Genomic DNA, 12576 nt, shown 5'->3' on the forward strand with positions numbered 1-12576 from the left:
TCTCTCTCTCTCACACGCTCTCTTTCTCTTTCTCTGTCACACACATAGCCACAGATCAAATTTTCCATGAAGCAAGATGCCTCAAAGCTGAAAGTCCTTTGTTGGACAGACGATGCAAAATATTTCCGGAAGACTCTGACCACTCTGGCTCAAATATTGTGTCGTGTCCAAGAGACAAACATCACTTTTTGTTTCAACTCAACTACTAAAGAGCCTTTGAATACTTCCTTCTGAGAGAATGCATGTAGCATTTGTTAAATCATATATTAAATAAAGTTGAGAAAAAAATGCTGGAGCGAGGAAACAAAGGACAAAGCCAGCAAAATTCAAGTCAATGATTATCGTTGTTTCCTTTCTCTACCTACACCAGCCGCGGGACAAAATATCAATATTGCTTTGTCTTATATTGTTATCGCTTGCAGTACAGTATCAACTGCAGGAAAAGCATTGTTGCTGTCCACTGAAAATCAATGAAGTGGAAATATGTACTTTTTGATGAAAATTGTAGCTTTACGTCTGTGTGGACTTTGCATGTTCTCCCCTCGATTTTTACCGCTTTCATGAAAAGATTGAACACACAGTCTAACTTGATCGAAGATCTAAATTGTCCACAGGTGTGAATGTTCGTATTTCTTTGTCTGTGTGTGTCCCGCGTCTGGTCAAGGTTATTCCCTTCCTCTCATCCATTACCCTTATGAGGACAAGCGCCACAGAAAATGGATGGATGGGTCACAGATGTGATATAGATCTCACTGGATTTTACGAAGGCGGCACGGTGGCCGACTGGTTAGAGCGTTAGCCTCACAGTTCTGAGGTGCGGGGTTCAATCCCCGTCCCCGCCTGTGTGGAGTTTGCATGTTCTCCCCGTGCCTGCGTGGGTTTTCTCCGGGCACTCCGGTTTCCTCCCACATCCCAAAAACATGCATTAATTGGAGACTCTAAATTGCCCGTAGGCATGACTGTGAGTGCGAATGGTTGTTAGTTTCTATGTGCCCTGCGATTGGCTGGCAACCAGTTCAGGGTGTACCCCGCCTCCTGCCCGATGACAGCTGGGATAGGCTCCAGCACGCCCGCGACCCTAGTGAGGAGAAGCGGCTCAGAAAATGGATGGATGGATGGATGGATTTTACGACGACTTGAACTGGCTACTTTGCTACTTGCCGCTCTGTTCATTTGGGGTTTTGACAACAGATGCAAGAAGACAAGAGCCAACCATTGTTACCTTGTTTTATGAAATCAAATGTTAAAAATGCTAAAAGGACAGGTCGATCCTGTACAGTAATTCCACAGTAAAATAGATTTTTTTTGTCATCAGCATACAGTAAATGTTCACTTTGCTGCCATGAGTAATTTTTTACATTCTAATCAATACAGCTTAACACCGTCATTAGTGCCGCTTTGTCCACGCAGCGTTTGGTAATTACACTGGGGGAAATATGTGTACATTTATGTGCTTGCGTGCGTGTTCACGCGCACATTAATGAGCGCAGGTGTCCGTGTGTGTAAAAGTGTGCGTACACCAGTCAGGGGCTGAGGCTAATGGAGCCATAATTGATGCTGAGTCGGGATCACTGCTGATTGCTATGGTTGGATGCCGACCTAATGAGGGCAGCGGCGCGCACACAAACGCACACGTGCACCTTTCCTTCCGCTTAGACTCTCACTTTCGTAGCTATGCACATAAACCCCCTTTCATTAATACAGTCACTCGCCCAGACATCCTTCTCTTCACCTCCGTTACATATGAAATCCATTCTTTGCGACTGTAAACATTTTAGTGGAACCTCCAAGGTTGAACACAATCCATTCTGAGACGACGCTAAACCTTCATTTCGTTCAGATCTCAAAAATATTTCCAGGATGAAACTGTCACAGTCATTAAACCGTCAGAGGCAAAATTTTAAGCAATATGTTTACATTCTTGACGCTCATTCAAGTAACCACTGTTAATACTGCATTATAAGGTTGACAATAAAACAGTGTTTAGATTCATGACAAATTTTGACACCTCTTTTTCTCCTTCTTCTTATCCTTCGTCTTCTCTTAACAGCAATTGTTTTGGAATAAGCGTCAGCCAAGGTGGCAGAAGTGCGCTGTTAATTGTCTGACGTCCAGTGAGTCTCTTGAGATACGTTGACATCTTGGGGACGTCGCGTATGCCGCCGGTGTTATCTCTCAATTTGTATGTGACTTTAGAAACATATTTTAAACGGGAATTATGGGGAGTCCTACGAGAGGTTTCATCGTTACAGTATTTTATCAGAACCGGAGGAAAGCCTGACACATGATGTACTGGTTAATATTGTGTGCTTCCACTTACACACACGCATGTAGAGGTGAGAAAAGAACTCATACCTGTCCTTAGGTAGAAGCACAGATACTTGTGTAAAAAATATTCTCTGGTAAGAGTAGAAGTCCTGCATGAGCAAAACAATATAACAAAAATAGAGAAATTAGCAAATAAGGACAACAACAACAAAATACAACTTACATGTATCTGTTTTTTCTGATGAGACAGAGAATTTTTGAACGCCAAAGGCTGGTGGTTTTAGGCTGGCACAAAGCACAAAGCATTCGCCACCAATTATTCTTGGAGCCGACAACATCAATCAAGTCTTTTAACGAAATAACGCCATCGATGGGGAGGAGCTTGCTTCTCCAGATCTGTTGCCGTCGCCGTCAATTCTCCCTGGTTCACAGTCCTCCAGGTTGCTGATGGTCGCATTAACTCCATATTTTATTTGTATTTGCATTGATACATTGATGCATTTTTAAATGTTGTTTGTAAAAGGCTAATTGTATCCATTAGTATGATGTATGTAATGAGTAAAAAGTAAAAAGATACAATTGAAAGAAATACTGTTCGGAAGTAAAATGTGCTTAATATGCTAACATGCGTGTGGCCATTCACATGACTCAGTGTAGCAACATGAAAACACCGAGTCAATAAAAAAAAGTTTGACTTTCACTTCTATTTTAACACTACTATATATAAAACTATACTGATACTGTGTATCATCATTCGGCACCCCCCGCAAAAAAAACAAAAAACAAAAAACAAAACAAAAAAAAACAACCTGAATTTACACTATTGCGATAGGAGACATGTCCTGGCTGGTCTACCATTATTCATATCACGAAGGTTATCGAGGATTCTCACGGCAATGCCAGAGATTCTCATTTTCCCAACCACTACCACCACCAACATTTTAGAGATGTTATTTGCAATCTATGGTTGTTGTTCTTTAATTTGCCAGGACGTGAGCAAATCCAGTATTGGTCAGCCTGACACAAAAACACGAAGATTGCTCGTATGTTTACAAAGCGGCTTTCACTTCACATAAATTACAGACTAAAACTGTTTCTTCTCAATAACAACTCCACGGGGTGGAAAGCTGGAGAGTTCACGTCGTGAGTGAGTGTGTGCCGTGTCTCTTGTGTGTCTGTGCTTCTACAATGTTCAATGTCCCTGAAAGCGAGTGAAGTTTCTAAATCAAGTCTTTTATGAAGTTCTGCTGCTCTGGGCACACCATTAACATTTCATGTCACCCTGAATCCCTCTCTGACGTACTCCCATGGGCGCCATGCAGAAAGCACCTCTTTCAATAATATACTCTGCAAAAGTCCACCATATTTGATATATTTTGATGAGAGCCAATATTATTTTTATGTGAGAAACACCTTGAAGAGCGAGAGGCTGGCGACCTTGAACCTGCAAGGATTCTAACATTTCTTGTTCATTTTGACCAGTAATGCCTTAAGTCTCCTCTTGGGGAGCAGGTTTTGTTTTTAATCAGAGCAGTGCCGGGGGGGGGGGACATTTTTAAGTTTCATCACTTTTCCCAGACTTTTTTTTTTTTTTTTCTATCACTGTGTCCTCGCTCATTCAAAACCCTGCGCTCCCACTTGTCAGTTTTGACATGCGGCTTGACTTAAGTATCGGGATCGGGCACGTAAGCTCATCTCATTATCTCCCCCGTTTGGGTGTTTGTACGATTGTGTGAGTGAATGATGTGTGGAGTGTGTAAGCCCCCCCCCCGCTAACCCCACACCCACTCCCCACCTCAAGTCTCCAGCGCGCTGTTTGAAATAAAGCGACAGATAATCGCAGGGCTCTGCTGAAGCGAGCTCATCTGAGCGCCGATCGATACGAGCGCCATAGCTTCAAAGCGAGTCTTCAAAGAGGAGAGGAATAGTCATATGCTCGACGTGCTTTCCGAGCGTGGAATTGTATGAGAGTGTGTGAGAGACGGAAGGTGGGGAGGGGGTGTGCGAGCAAACGTGTGGCGAGAGACTGATATCGAGATCGCGATAGCAAAAGTGGGCGAGATTGAAAGAGGGAGGGAAGCAATTTTCATTTGGTGGGGAGCATCATCATTTACGATCACACGGAAACAGTGTTTCCCAACTTTTACCGAGCCCAGGCACATATTTTACATTTCAAAACATTCTCATGGCACACCAACAATCAAAAATGCACCTGAAAGTAATTTCAATTAACTCTCAAATTTGCGTACTCACTGTGAAATCTGCGCGTTCATTTCAACATAAAGCTGATACACTTACAGACAGCTGTAAGTTTTTCTTTGTCTAAATGGCAACAGGTTAATACCGAGGTTATTTTTCCCTTCTGTCACTTAGTGGAAGAACATTTAATTATATGTCACTGGCATAGCTAGATGAATTTTCTGAGCAATTAGGTGAAATTGAATGTCACGTTCACGGTTCTTTGTCCTCTATGAAAAATGACAAATATTACAGCATTTTACCGAGTCACTCTCAGCAGCAGTAGAAGAAGATTCTTCTCCGTTTGTGTCTGCTAGACTGTATTGTACTGTAATGCTTCCCGGTGGCCAATGCAGAAACAGCACATTAAATTGGATCGCAGCATTAAATTATGATGCGCAAACTGTTTAATTCTTTACATTCTATTGAATTGTTATTCGTCTCTGATTTTACAAAGTACAATATTATAGAGTGCTATTTTTCCTTATTAAAAAGACAAATACATAACTTGTTTTTTGGAGGTAAAGGCTGGAACGGATTAATGTCATTTCCGTTCATTTCAGTGGACAAAGATGATTTGAGATACAAGTGTTGAGTGTGAATGAATGAATCTCTTATACACACTCTTATTGCTACGTGCGTCTACGGAAGCGTATTGGATTCACTTGGATAAAAAAAAAAAAAAAAAATTGTTTTTCTGACAAATTGTTTTTCCATCTGTTTTTCGGACTAATTTTTTCTGAGTTATCGGGACACATCGAACTCACGCGAGAACCTGCGAACTGCAAGTGACTCTTTGCGGACTCACTAATGGCGGATTACTGCTGGGCCGGGATTGTGGTGCATACGCCGGCGAAGCCGATTCCGGCGCCTCAGTCGCGCACCATGCGGGTCCAGTATTTTCATCAGTTTCCTGATCATTCTTGAGTCTCCACGTAGCCAGCCTGAATGCATTTTAAATGCATCATCTTGTATCCATGGAGCATACCATATCTGTCCAACTCATTCTGGACAAACATTGCTGTATCTAGCAGATCTGAATGGGCTTTCCTCCTGAACAAACGCAAAGTCCGCAGGTGCGGCAATGTCGGCAAACTAATAACAATGTCATCTATGTGACTCAGACAGGAGTATCTCCCAGTGTCTTAAACCCATATCAAAATAAAACTTGATCAAACTAAATAAGCCAGTCATGTTGCTTACTACGGAGTCCGCGAAGAGTCACTTGAAGTTCGCAGGTTCTCGCGTGAGTTCGATGTGTCCTGATAACTCGGAAAAAAATTAGAAAAAAACCCAGAAAAAATACTCAGAAAAACAGACAAAAAATATTTAAAAAAACAAAGCCCTCAAAAAAATTACTCAGAAAAACAGGAAGTTTTTTTCATCCAAGTGAATGCAATACGCTTCCGTACAGCGGAACCGCAAAAAGTGAACGGCGATAAAGCGAGGGACGACTGTATTTTATTTCTTAAGTGTAGCGCAATGCTGCTTTGCGTCCTCAGTTGACAATTGAGGCTCTGAAGTGCTTGTGATCTCTTTGGTGTCGCTCCTTCAGTTGGACAAAATGACTGTTTCGTGAGCCGCTAATCTCCTGATATTGCGACTCTTGTCATCTTTTTTATTCAGCAAACCCAGCAGCAGCTGTGGCCTTTGTTGAGGAAACGGGCTGGGAGAACGCACGCATGCACACACCGTGCGTGCGTATCGTGAGTGTGGCGGAGAATAGACAGTAAAGCGTATGAAGCGAGGTGAAGCAAGGTGTCCGTGAGGAAGGAGGTGCAGGGAACGTGCGAACCCGTGACAGGAAAAGAAGGCTGAGTTTACAAGTGCAATCACCTTCACACTGAAAATGACAACTTGTTTTTGTGTGAGTAGCTGAGACAAGCAGGTGTAAAACAGTAATTGATGACACAAGCGACGGACTTCATTATGTCTCTTCATGATGCGTCTGAAAATACACATCCACTCACACGCGCGAACTGACACAAGCAGACGTGTTTTGAAACTTTCACAACATGGTAACCAAAATGCTTTCAAGCAGCAATGCAATATATCACAATTAGCTCCACCCAGGATTGTTTTGATTGCCGTGGCTTTGTGCTCCTGTATGTTTGTGTCTGACGTTAGACTTTTTTTTAGCTTACAAATAAATAGCAGTCGGTAAATTGCATGTTCACTCTTAACAAATTGTGGGTGCTGTTGGTGGGGTGTGCTGCGCGCGATCTACTAAGAGTGCAAACTTTTCCTCTGATCCCAAGCGGCGGGCGCTAATTTGCGTGTTCGCTCTAACGGATTGTGCTAAAGTGGTGGAGACGGCCATCTTTAAAGGAGGCTGTTGTGCTACAGGTAAACGCTGGTGATTTTTACCATGCAACATTTGGGAGCGCAGTCTGAAGTGATGGAATTTTAATGTTCGTGGAAGAGGCAAACAAACATCTTACTGAGTTACAGAAAATAAATTGATGGCTCTGCATAAAAGCCGTGTTTTGTTTGTTTGTGGATGTGTCTTTGCTAAAAACAATCAAGTTTATCAGTTGGAACATTAAATATCTTGTCTTTGTAGTTTATTCAATTAAATATAGGTTGAACATGATTTGCAAATCATTGCATTCTGTTTTTATTTATGCTTAACACAATGTCCCAACTTCATTGGAATTGGGATCGTAATTTCGTGCCACATCATGTGTAAATGTGTGTTGGTATGACAATTAAACTCATTCAGTCCTTGAATCCGCTAATTACAACAACTGCATTCAGCGTAATGGTTAGTTGCATGTTCACTCATTTGTTTTGATGGGTTTCTACGTCAGTCCATTAAAATATCTCTTGTGAAACGGGTCCGTGGTGCAAAAAAACGGTCGGGAACTCCGCCAAATCAGCTATTTGCGCGGTCCCATACTATTAAATCTATGAGTTCATCCAGTGAGATGCGTTTTGCAGGAAAAAATCAACACCAAGTAACAACCACAGGTTCGCCTTTGAGAACCAGACCAAAAATGAGGTGAATGCCTGTTCTAATTATGCTAAAAACAAACCAAAACAAAAAAACAGGGCTTTTGCGACATATCTCCACACCAATTGAGATAAGAATAAGTTGTAAGAAACACTGATCATAACAAATAAATGGTAATGAATATAAGTTTAGATCATTTTTGTCTTAACGGCCACCGCCAATTTTGGTGCATCGTGACATTTCTTCAACTCGATGAGACTTTTCCCGTTTATCAACTAACTGAAACGCAGCAAGGACGCCTCTCAAATTGTGTTAGCGTTCGCATCTGAGCCAATGTTACCATTCCGAGTTGTGTAGAAACTTAAACACACTAAAATGATCAATGAGAGTTCAATGAAAATGTTGCAGAACAGCCGAGTTGTGTTAGCGTTTAACAACACGTGATTGTCGATTTATGTTTAGAGCAAAAAAAAAACAAACAATAATTCCTTACTGTTTAAGTACGAGAGTAGCTTTACACGAGTGGACACTATCATGACGCACGCAGCCATTGGGCCACTCAGATTCTCATTTCACTCCTAAATGCACTCATCACTACTGAATCGCGAGCTGCTTTAGCGCAGGCAGGTTGAGCACACAGTAAATCCTTGGCCGGCCTCCAGTTTGCAACACACGCTGGCGCCGACGGAGATTGAGAGAGTGTGTCCAGGAGCCCCAATTACCTTCACATCCAATGTAAGACAACAAGCTGCAGAGCTAATTACTAGGCCGCCACATGGAGATGGGGAAACACTGGCGTAAGCACACAAGATAGCGGCACTTTACACACTTTCTTGCCGCTTGATTGTTTGTTTACAGCGCATTCATCATAGGAATTAGTGCCGTTGTTATACTATTAGCATAAATGATGATTACAACCTCTGAGCCGACGATCTTTATTGAGTCATCAATAAGACTGTGATTGCAGTGTTGGCCAGATTGATTTGCACTTCACTACTCCTGCCAGGAGATCAATTGATACAAGATGCCCCCGTGTGCACAAAGTTGTCATTTGGTAAAATCTCATGAATTGATTTGAGTTATCACATAAAGGCCGTCAATCTGCCGGCAGTTATCGTGGGCATAAATATCAGCGACGGTGGCTGCGGTTGGCTGCTAGTGATTGGACAGAGTAATTGGACCTAATGAATATGCCAACAGCTTGCTTCTTTCTCTCTCCATTAAACACAACTGGACTAGATTTACTGTGCTTACTTTAACAACTTAAAGACTCCATCAGTAGTGTACTTACTTTATATAGACACACACACACATACACACACGCACACACAGAATAGCTTAGCTCAGTGGATCAATGGCCCCTTGGTCAATGTCTCCTTTGGGAGGGTTATCAATCTGCACCTCATCAATGAAACACTCTGATCTCCTTAAGTGTGTGCGTGTGTGTGTGTTTTAATATATCTGTACATGTCCAGCATTTATTGATATGTTGGAATTCTGTTTGCTTGTCAGTTAATTCCAAATTAGTTCTATTTGCAGCAAGACACACTCAATTTAATTAAATTCTCGTATTATTCTCGTGAAGAACCCAATTACTGGATAATTCTTTTTTTTTTTTTTTTTTTAATTGAGACGCTATTGTTTAATTTTTGTGCCCTTATTTAGCATATTGTACATGCATGTTGTTGTACTTCCCTTTATGGCAACGCTGAGAAACATTCAGTCACAAGGTCTGGGATTTTTGTTAAGCGCAACAATGAAGCCAATTATGGATCCTTCTAATCCTTAAAGGGGACTATTTGCATTTTGTTCCCCTCATTGGGCACTTATTGGGGTATGCCTGCACAATCTAATCAGATTCAATACAAGAGCTGTAAAAAAAAAAATAATAATTAAAAAATGTAAATACACATAATAATCCTCTCAGAGATGTATTCATTATGTGTATTACTGTGGTTGTACTATGCAGTGAACTCATACTGAAAGCTATTTTCACGATTTTGTGCCCTTCTCCATGGCAAAATAAGACAATCAACATATCACGGCACAGGAGCTTGCAACCTCTTCATCTTCATGCTTTTCACATGATCTCCGGCTTCCGAGGGAGCGAAAGTCCATGAAGGCGCTCGTCAGTCAACAGTCAAAAACACTCTCATTCGTGTACCTAATGGTGTGGCCAATTTAAGCTCGGTGAGCGTTGCAGTGAGAATTACAGCACTGTAGTGCATCGTTATTTTAATGTCTGGCACAAGAAGACAAAGAAGAAGAAGAAGAGCGCACATTGCAGCAGGACTATCGCCCCACTTTCAGTCTGTCTTGCTCTGCTGGGATTTGAGGGGAATAAATATTGTACAGGTTCCAGGATTCAGCAAATGAAGGCTGTTTTTCTGCAGTATTTGTGTGTGTGTTTATTTGTTTAAATTCTGCAACTTCTCCCATGTACTCCAGCATCTTTCGGAGCAGCCTCTTTTATGGTTATTTCATGACATCCCTATCAAATGCTTTTCATTGGTGCAGCTTTGTAATACTTCTGTCTGCATCTGCATCATTCCCAGTTAAAACATTCAAGTTGTTTTGGTGCAGTCAAGGGGTTTCCCTCTTAGTTAGAGAACTGTAAGATCACATGAGGCAGGATGATGTCTTGAACTCCCTTGTGCCCTACACACGATGATCTAGCACTGTCTATACAAATGTAACTTTTTAAATGCTAGCTTCCAATAATATTATTATTATTCTTTAAATTGGCCCCATTGAGAGACTCACAAGCCCGTAGACTGGTTATCACTCATGGTTTCTGATGATTAAAAAAATAAGAGAAAAAAGTGCAACGAGCCTGCAAAGACAATTGTGCAATTGTGGAATTCTGCGTGTAAAAAAGTCCTCTGTAACGTTACAAACAATAACCACGGAGCATAAATGCAACGTTTACAATGCAAGGTCTATAGAGACATTGATGGAGGAGTTTGTTATTGAAAATCTACATCTGTGATTATGGCTCTATGAGATGAGAAGTTCACGGAATTGTAACGGCCTGCTATCCCAATACTTTTGTAATTCCGTAGCGCTTCCTAAATTAATGGCTCCCAGATTTATTTTTCATGACATACATACCATTTTGTATTTTAGGTTTTATATACAATTAATTGAATTGTACTGGATATACATATACATGCCACCGTGTTGTGTATAACAAATTGTATTTGCATTTAGTTACTTTTCCAAGAAATTATTTGTGTGAGGTATCTTGAATAATGTACTATACCATGCTAGAGTAATTAATTCCTTGAGGTTGCATTGTTTGTGGGTGAATGCATGGGGAAAAGCTCAATAGGCCAATTAAATCTACCAGCCAGCTTTTTAGAATTAATCCCAATCTTTTTTTTTCTTTTTTTTTTGTAGCCATCTGACATTTCTATTAAAACGCTATTTTCTCCCTTTCTCCCCTTTCCCCTTTCTCTCTTCAAAGTTTGACGTGTTGAAGTGCTTCTTAAGGTAAGAGAGAGTCTCATTATTTCCTGATTTATTTTCACCCTCCCCGCATCCCCGAAACACAGCACGCCAACAGCATGTTGGCCCGTGTCCTGTGACAACGCAATCTACATTGGCAAATGATCTTGCGCTCACTATGCATTGTGTTCATATAAAACAAGAGAAATTTAAACACTGCACACCTGCCAAAGTTATTATCGCAAATGCACACAACCTGAGCTTACACAAACCAGGTGATTTGGCCTAATCAAACGGCAGACATAAAATTAGCAATGTTTTGATTTATATATATATATATATATATATATATATATATATATATATATATATATATATATATATATATATATATATATATACGTGTTAGTTTCTGGGGATTTCTCCCTTCAGCCTCCTCTTCAGGAGGTAAAATGCATTCTCTATTGGGTTAAGTTCCGGTGATTGACTTCGGCAGTCTAAGACCTTGTTCCCACTGACGATGTCCTTTGTTGTGTTGGCAGTGTGTTTCGGGGCATTGTCTTGTTGCATGATGAAGCTTCCCCCAATTAGTTTGGATGCATTTTTCTGTAAATTACCAGACAAAATGGTTTTGGAGGTTTCAGAATTCATTCTGCTGCTCCCATCATGAGTTACATCATCAATAAAGACTAGTGAGCCCGTTCAAGAAGCAGTCATGCAAGCCCAAGCCATGACATTACCTCCACTCTGCATCACAGATGACTTCAGTGCCCACTATTTGGTTTCTTAGTAAATCAGGGCCTAGGTGAGTATAGCAGATGCTTTCCGAAGACATAATTGAAGAATCTTCCACCAGTTCAACTGTCACTTTGAGAATACGAGCTTAAACAGAGGCGCTGTGTTATTGCATTGTACGGTTCATACACAAACAATAATGATAACATACTGTACAACAAATCCTCATCCAGCGCGCTTCCTAACAGACTGTCACAAAGTGTTAGTCATAACCGCCTCCAACTTTTACCCAGCATGTCCGCTGTTATTGTTTATTTGCGGATCAGGGCTTGAAGCTCGAGTATATCTGCAACTTATTACTCTCAGGCAGTGATGATGTGTTGTAACAGTCGACTCGAATACTTGAAGTTGAGAAAAAAAAATATATGTAATGTACCAGGAACAAAACGAAGCTCTAAGGAGATTTTTTTCACTTTTACGGCCGTGGCGGAGATCTGTGCTCAGTGATATTCTTGTTGTTTATGTTAAATAACTATGTCCAAAGACTTTTGCATGGTACGGTACAGTATATACTGTGTCAACTCAAATTGCCATCGCCCCATTAAGTGACACCATGAACAATTAGTTGCCGCGTGCATCATTCACTTAAGGTGAATAAACACCTCCCTCAAACAGAAACCTCCATTTTCCTCTACCTCAATGAATTAAACATGACAACACCAAGATTCCACAAAATGGAGCCAAAGTAAGACTTTTATTGTTTTGAGCCCAAATGGGAAAATAGGCCAGTTTTTCAGGGAGTATCGGAGGACAGGTTCCGAAAAAGGTCTGTGAAGGCCGAACCGCGAATATCATTAATTCATTAATTAATATATTAGTTTAAATTTCCTGATAACCTTCTGTTTATTTCTATTGTGCAAGTTGACAGGTATTCT

The 12576-nt window shown here is 40.9% G+C and overlaps 1 protein-coding gene across 23 annotated transcripts in view; it reads left to right on the top strand.

Moving 5' to 3' along the window:
- Positions 1-12576, top strand: part of LOC133477067 (receptor-type tyrosine-protein phosphatase delta-like) — a 168653-nt gene that overhangs the window by 25567 nt on the left and 130510 nt on the right. For all 23 annotated transcript variants that reach the window (XM_061771382.1, XM_061771384.1, XM_061771387.1 and 20 more), the window contains exon 3: positions 10926-10951. The gene's annotated coding sequence lies outside the window, so the exon portion shown is untranslated. The remainder of the gene's footprint in view (positions 1-10925; positions 10952-12576) is intronic.

Source organism: Phyllopteryx taeniolatus, chromosome 4 (assembly GCF_024500385.1).
Source record: "Phyllopteryx taeniolatus isolate TA_2022b chromosome 4, UOR_Ptae_1.2, whole genome shotgun sequence".
Lineage (NCBI taxonomy): Eukaryota > Metazoa > Chordata > Actinopteri > Syngnathiformes > Syngnathidae > Phyllopteryx > Phyllopteryx taeniolatus.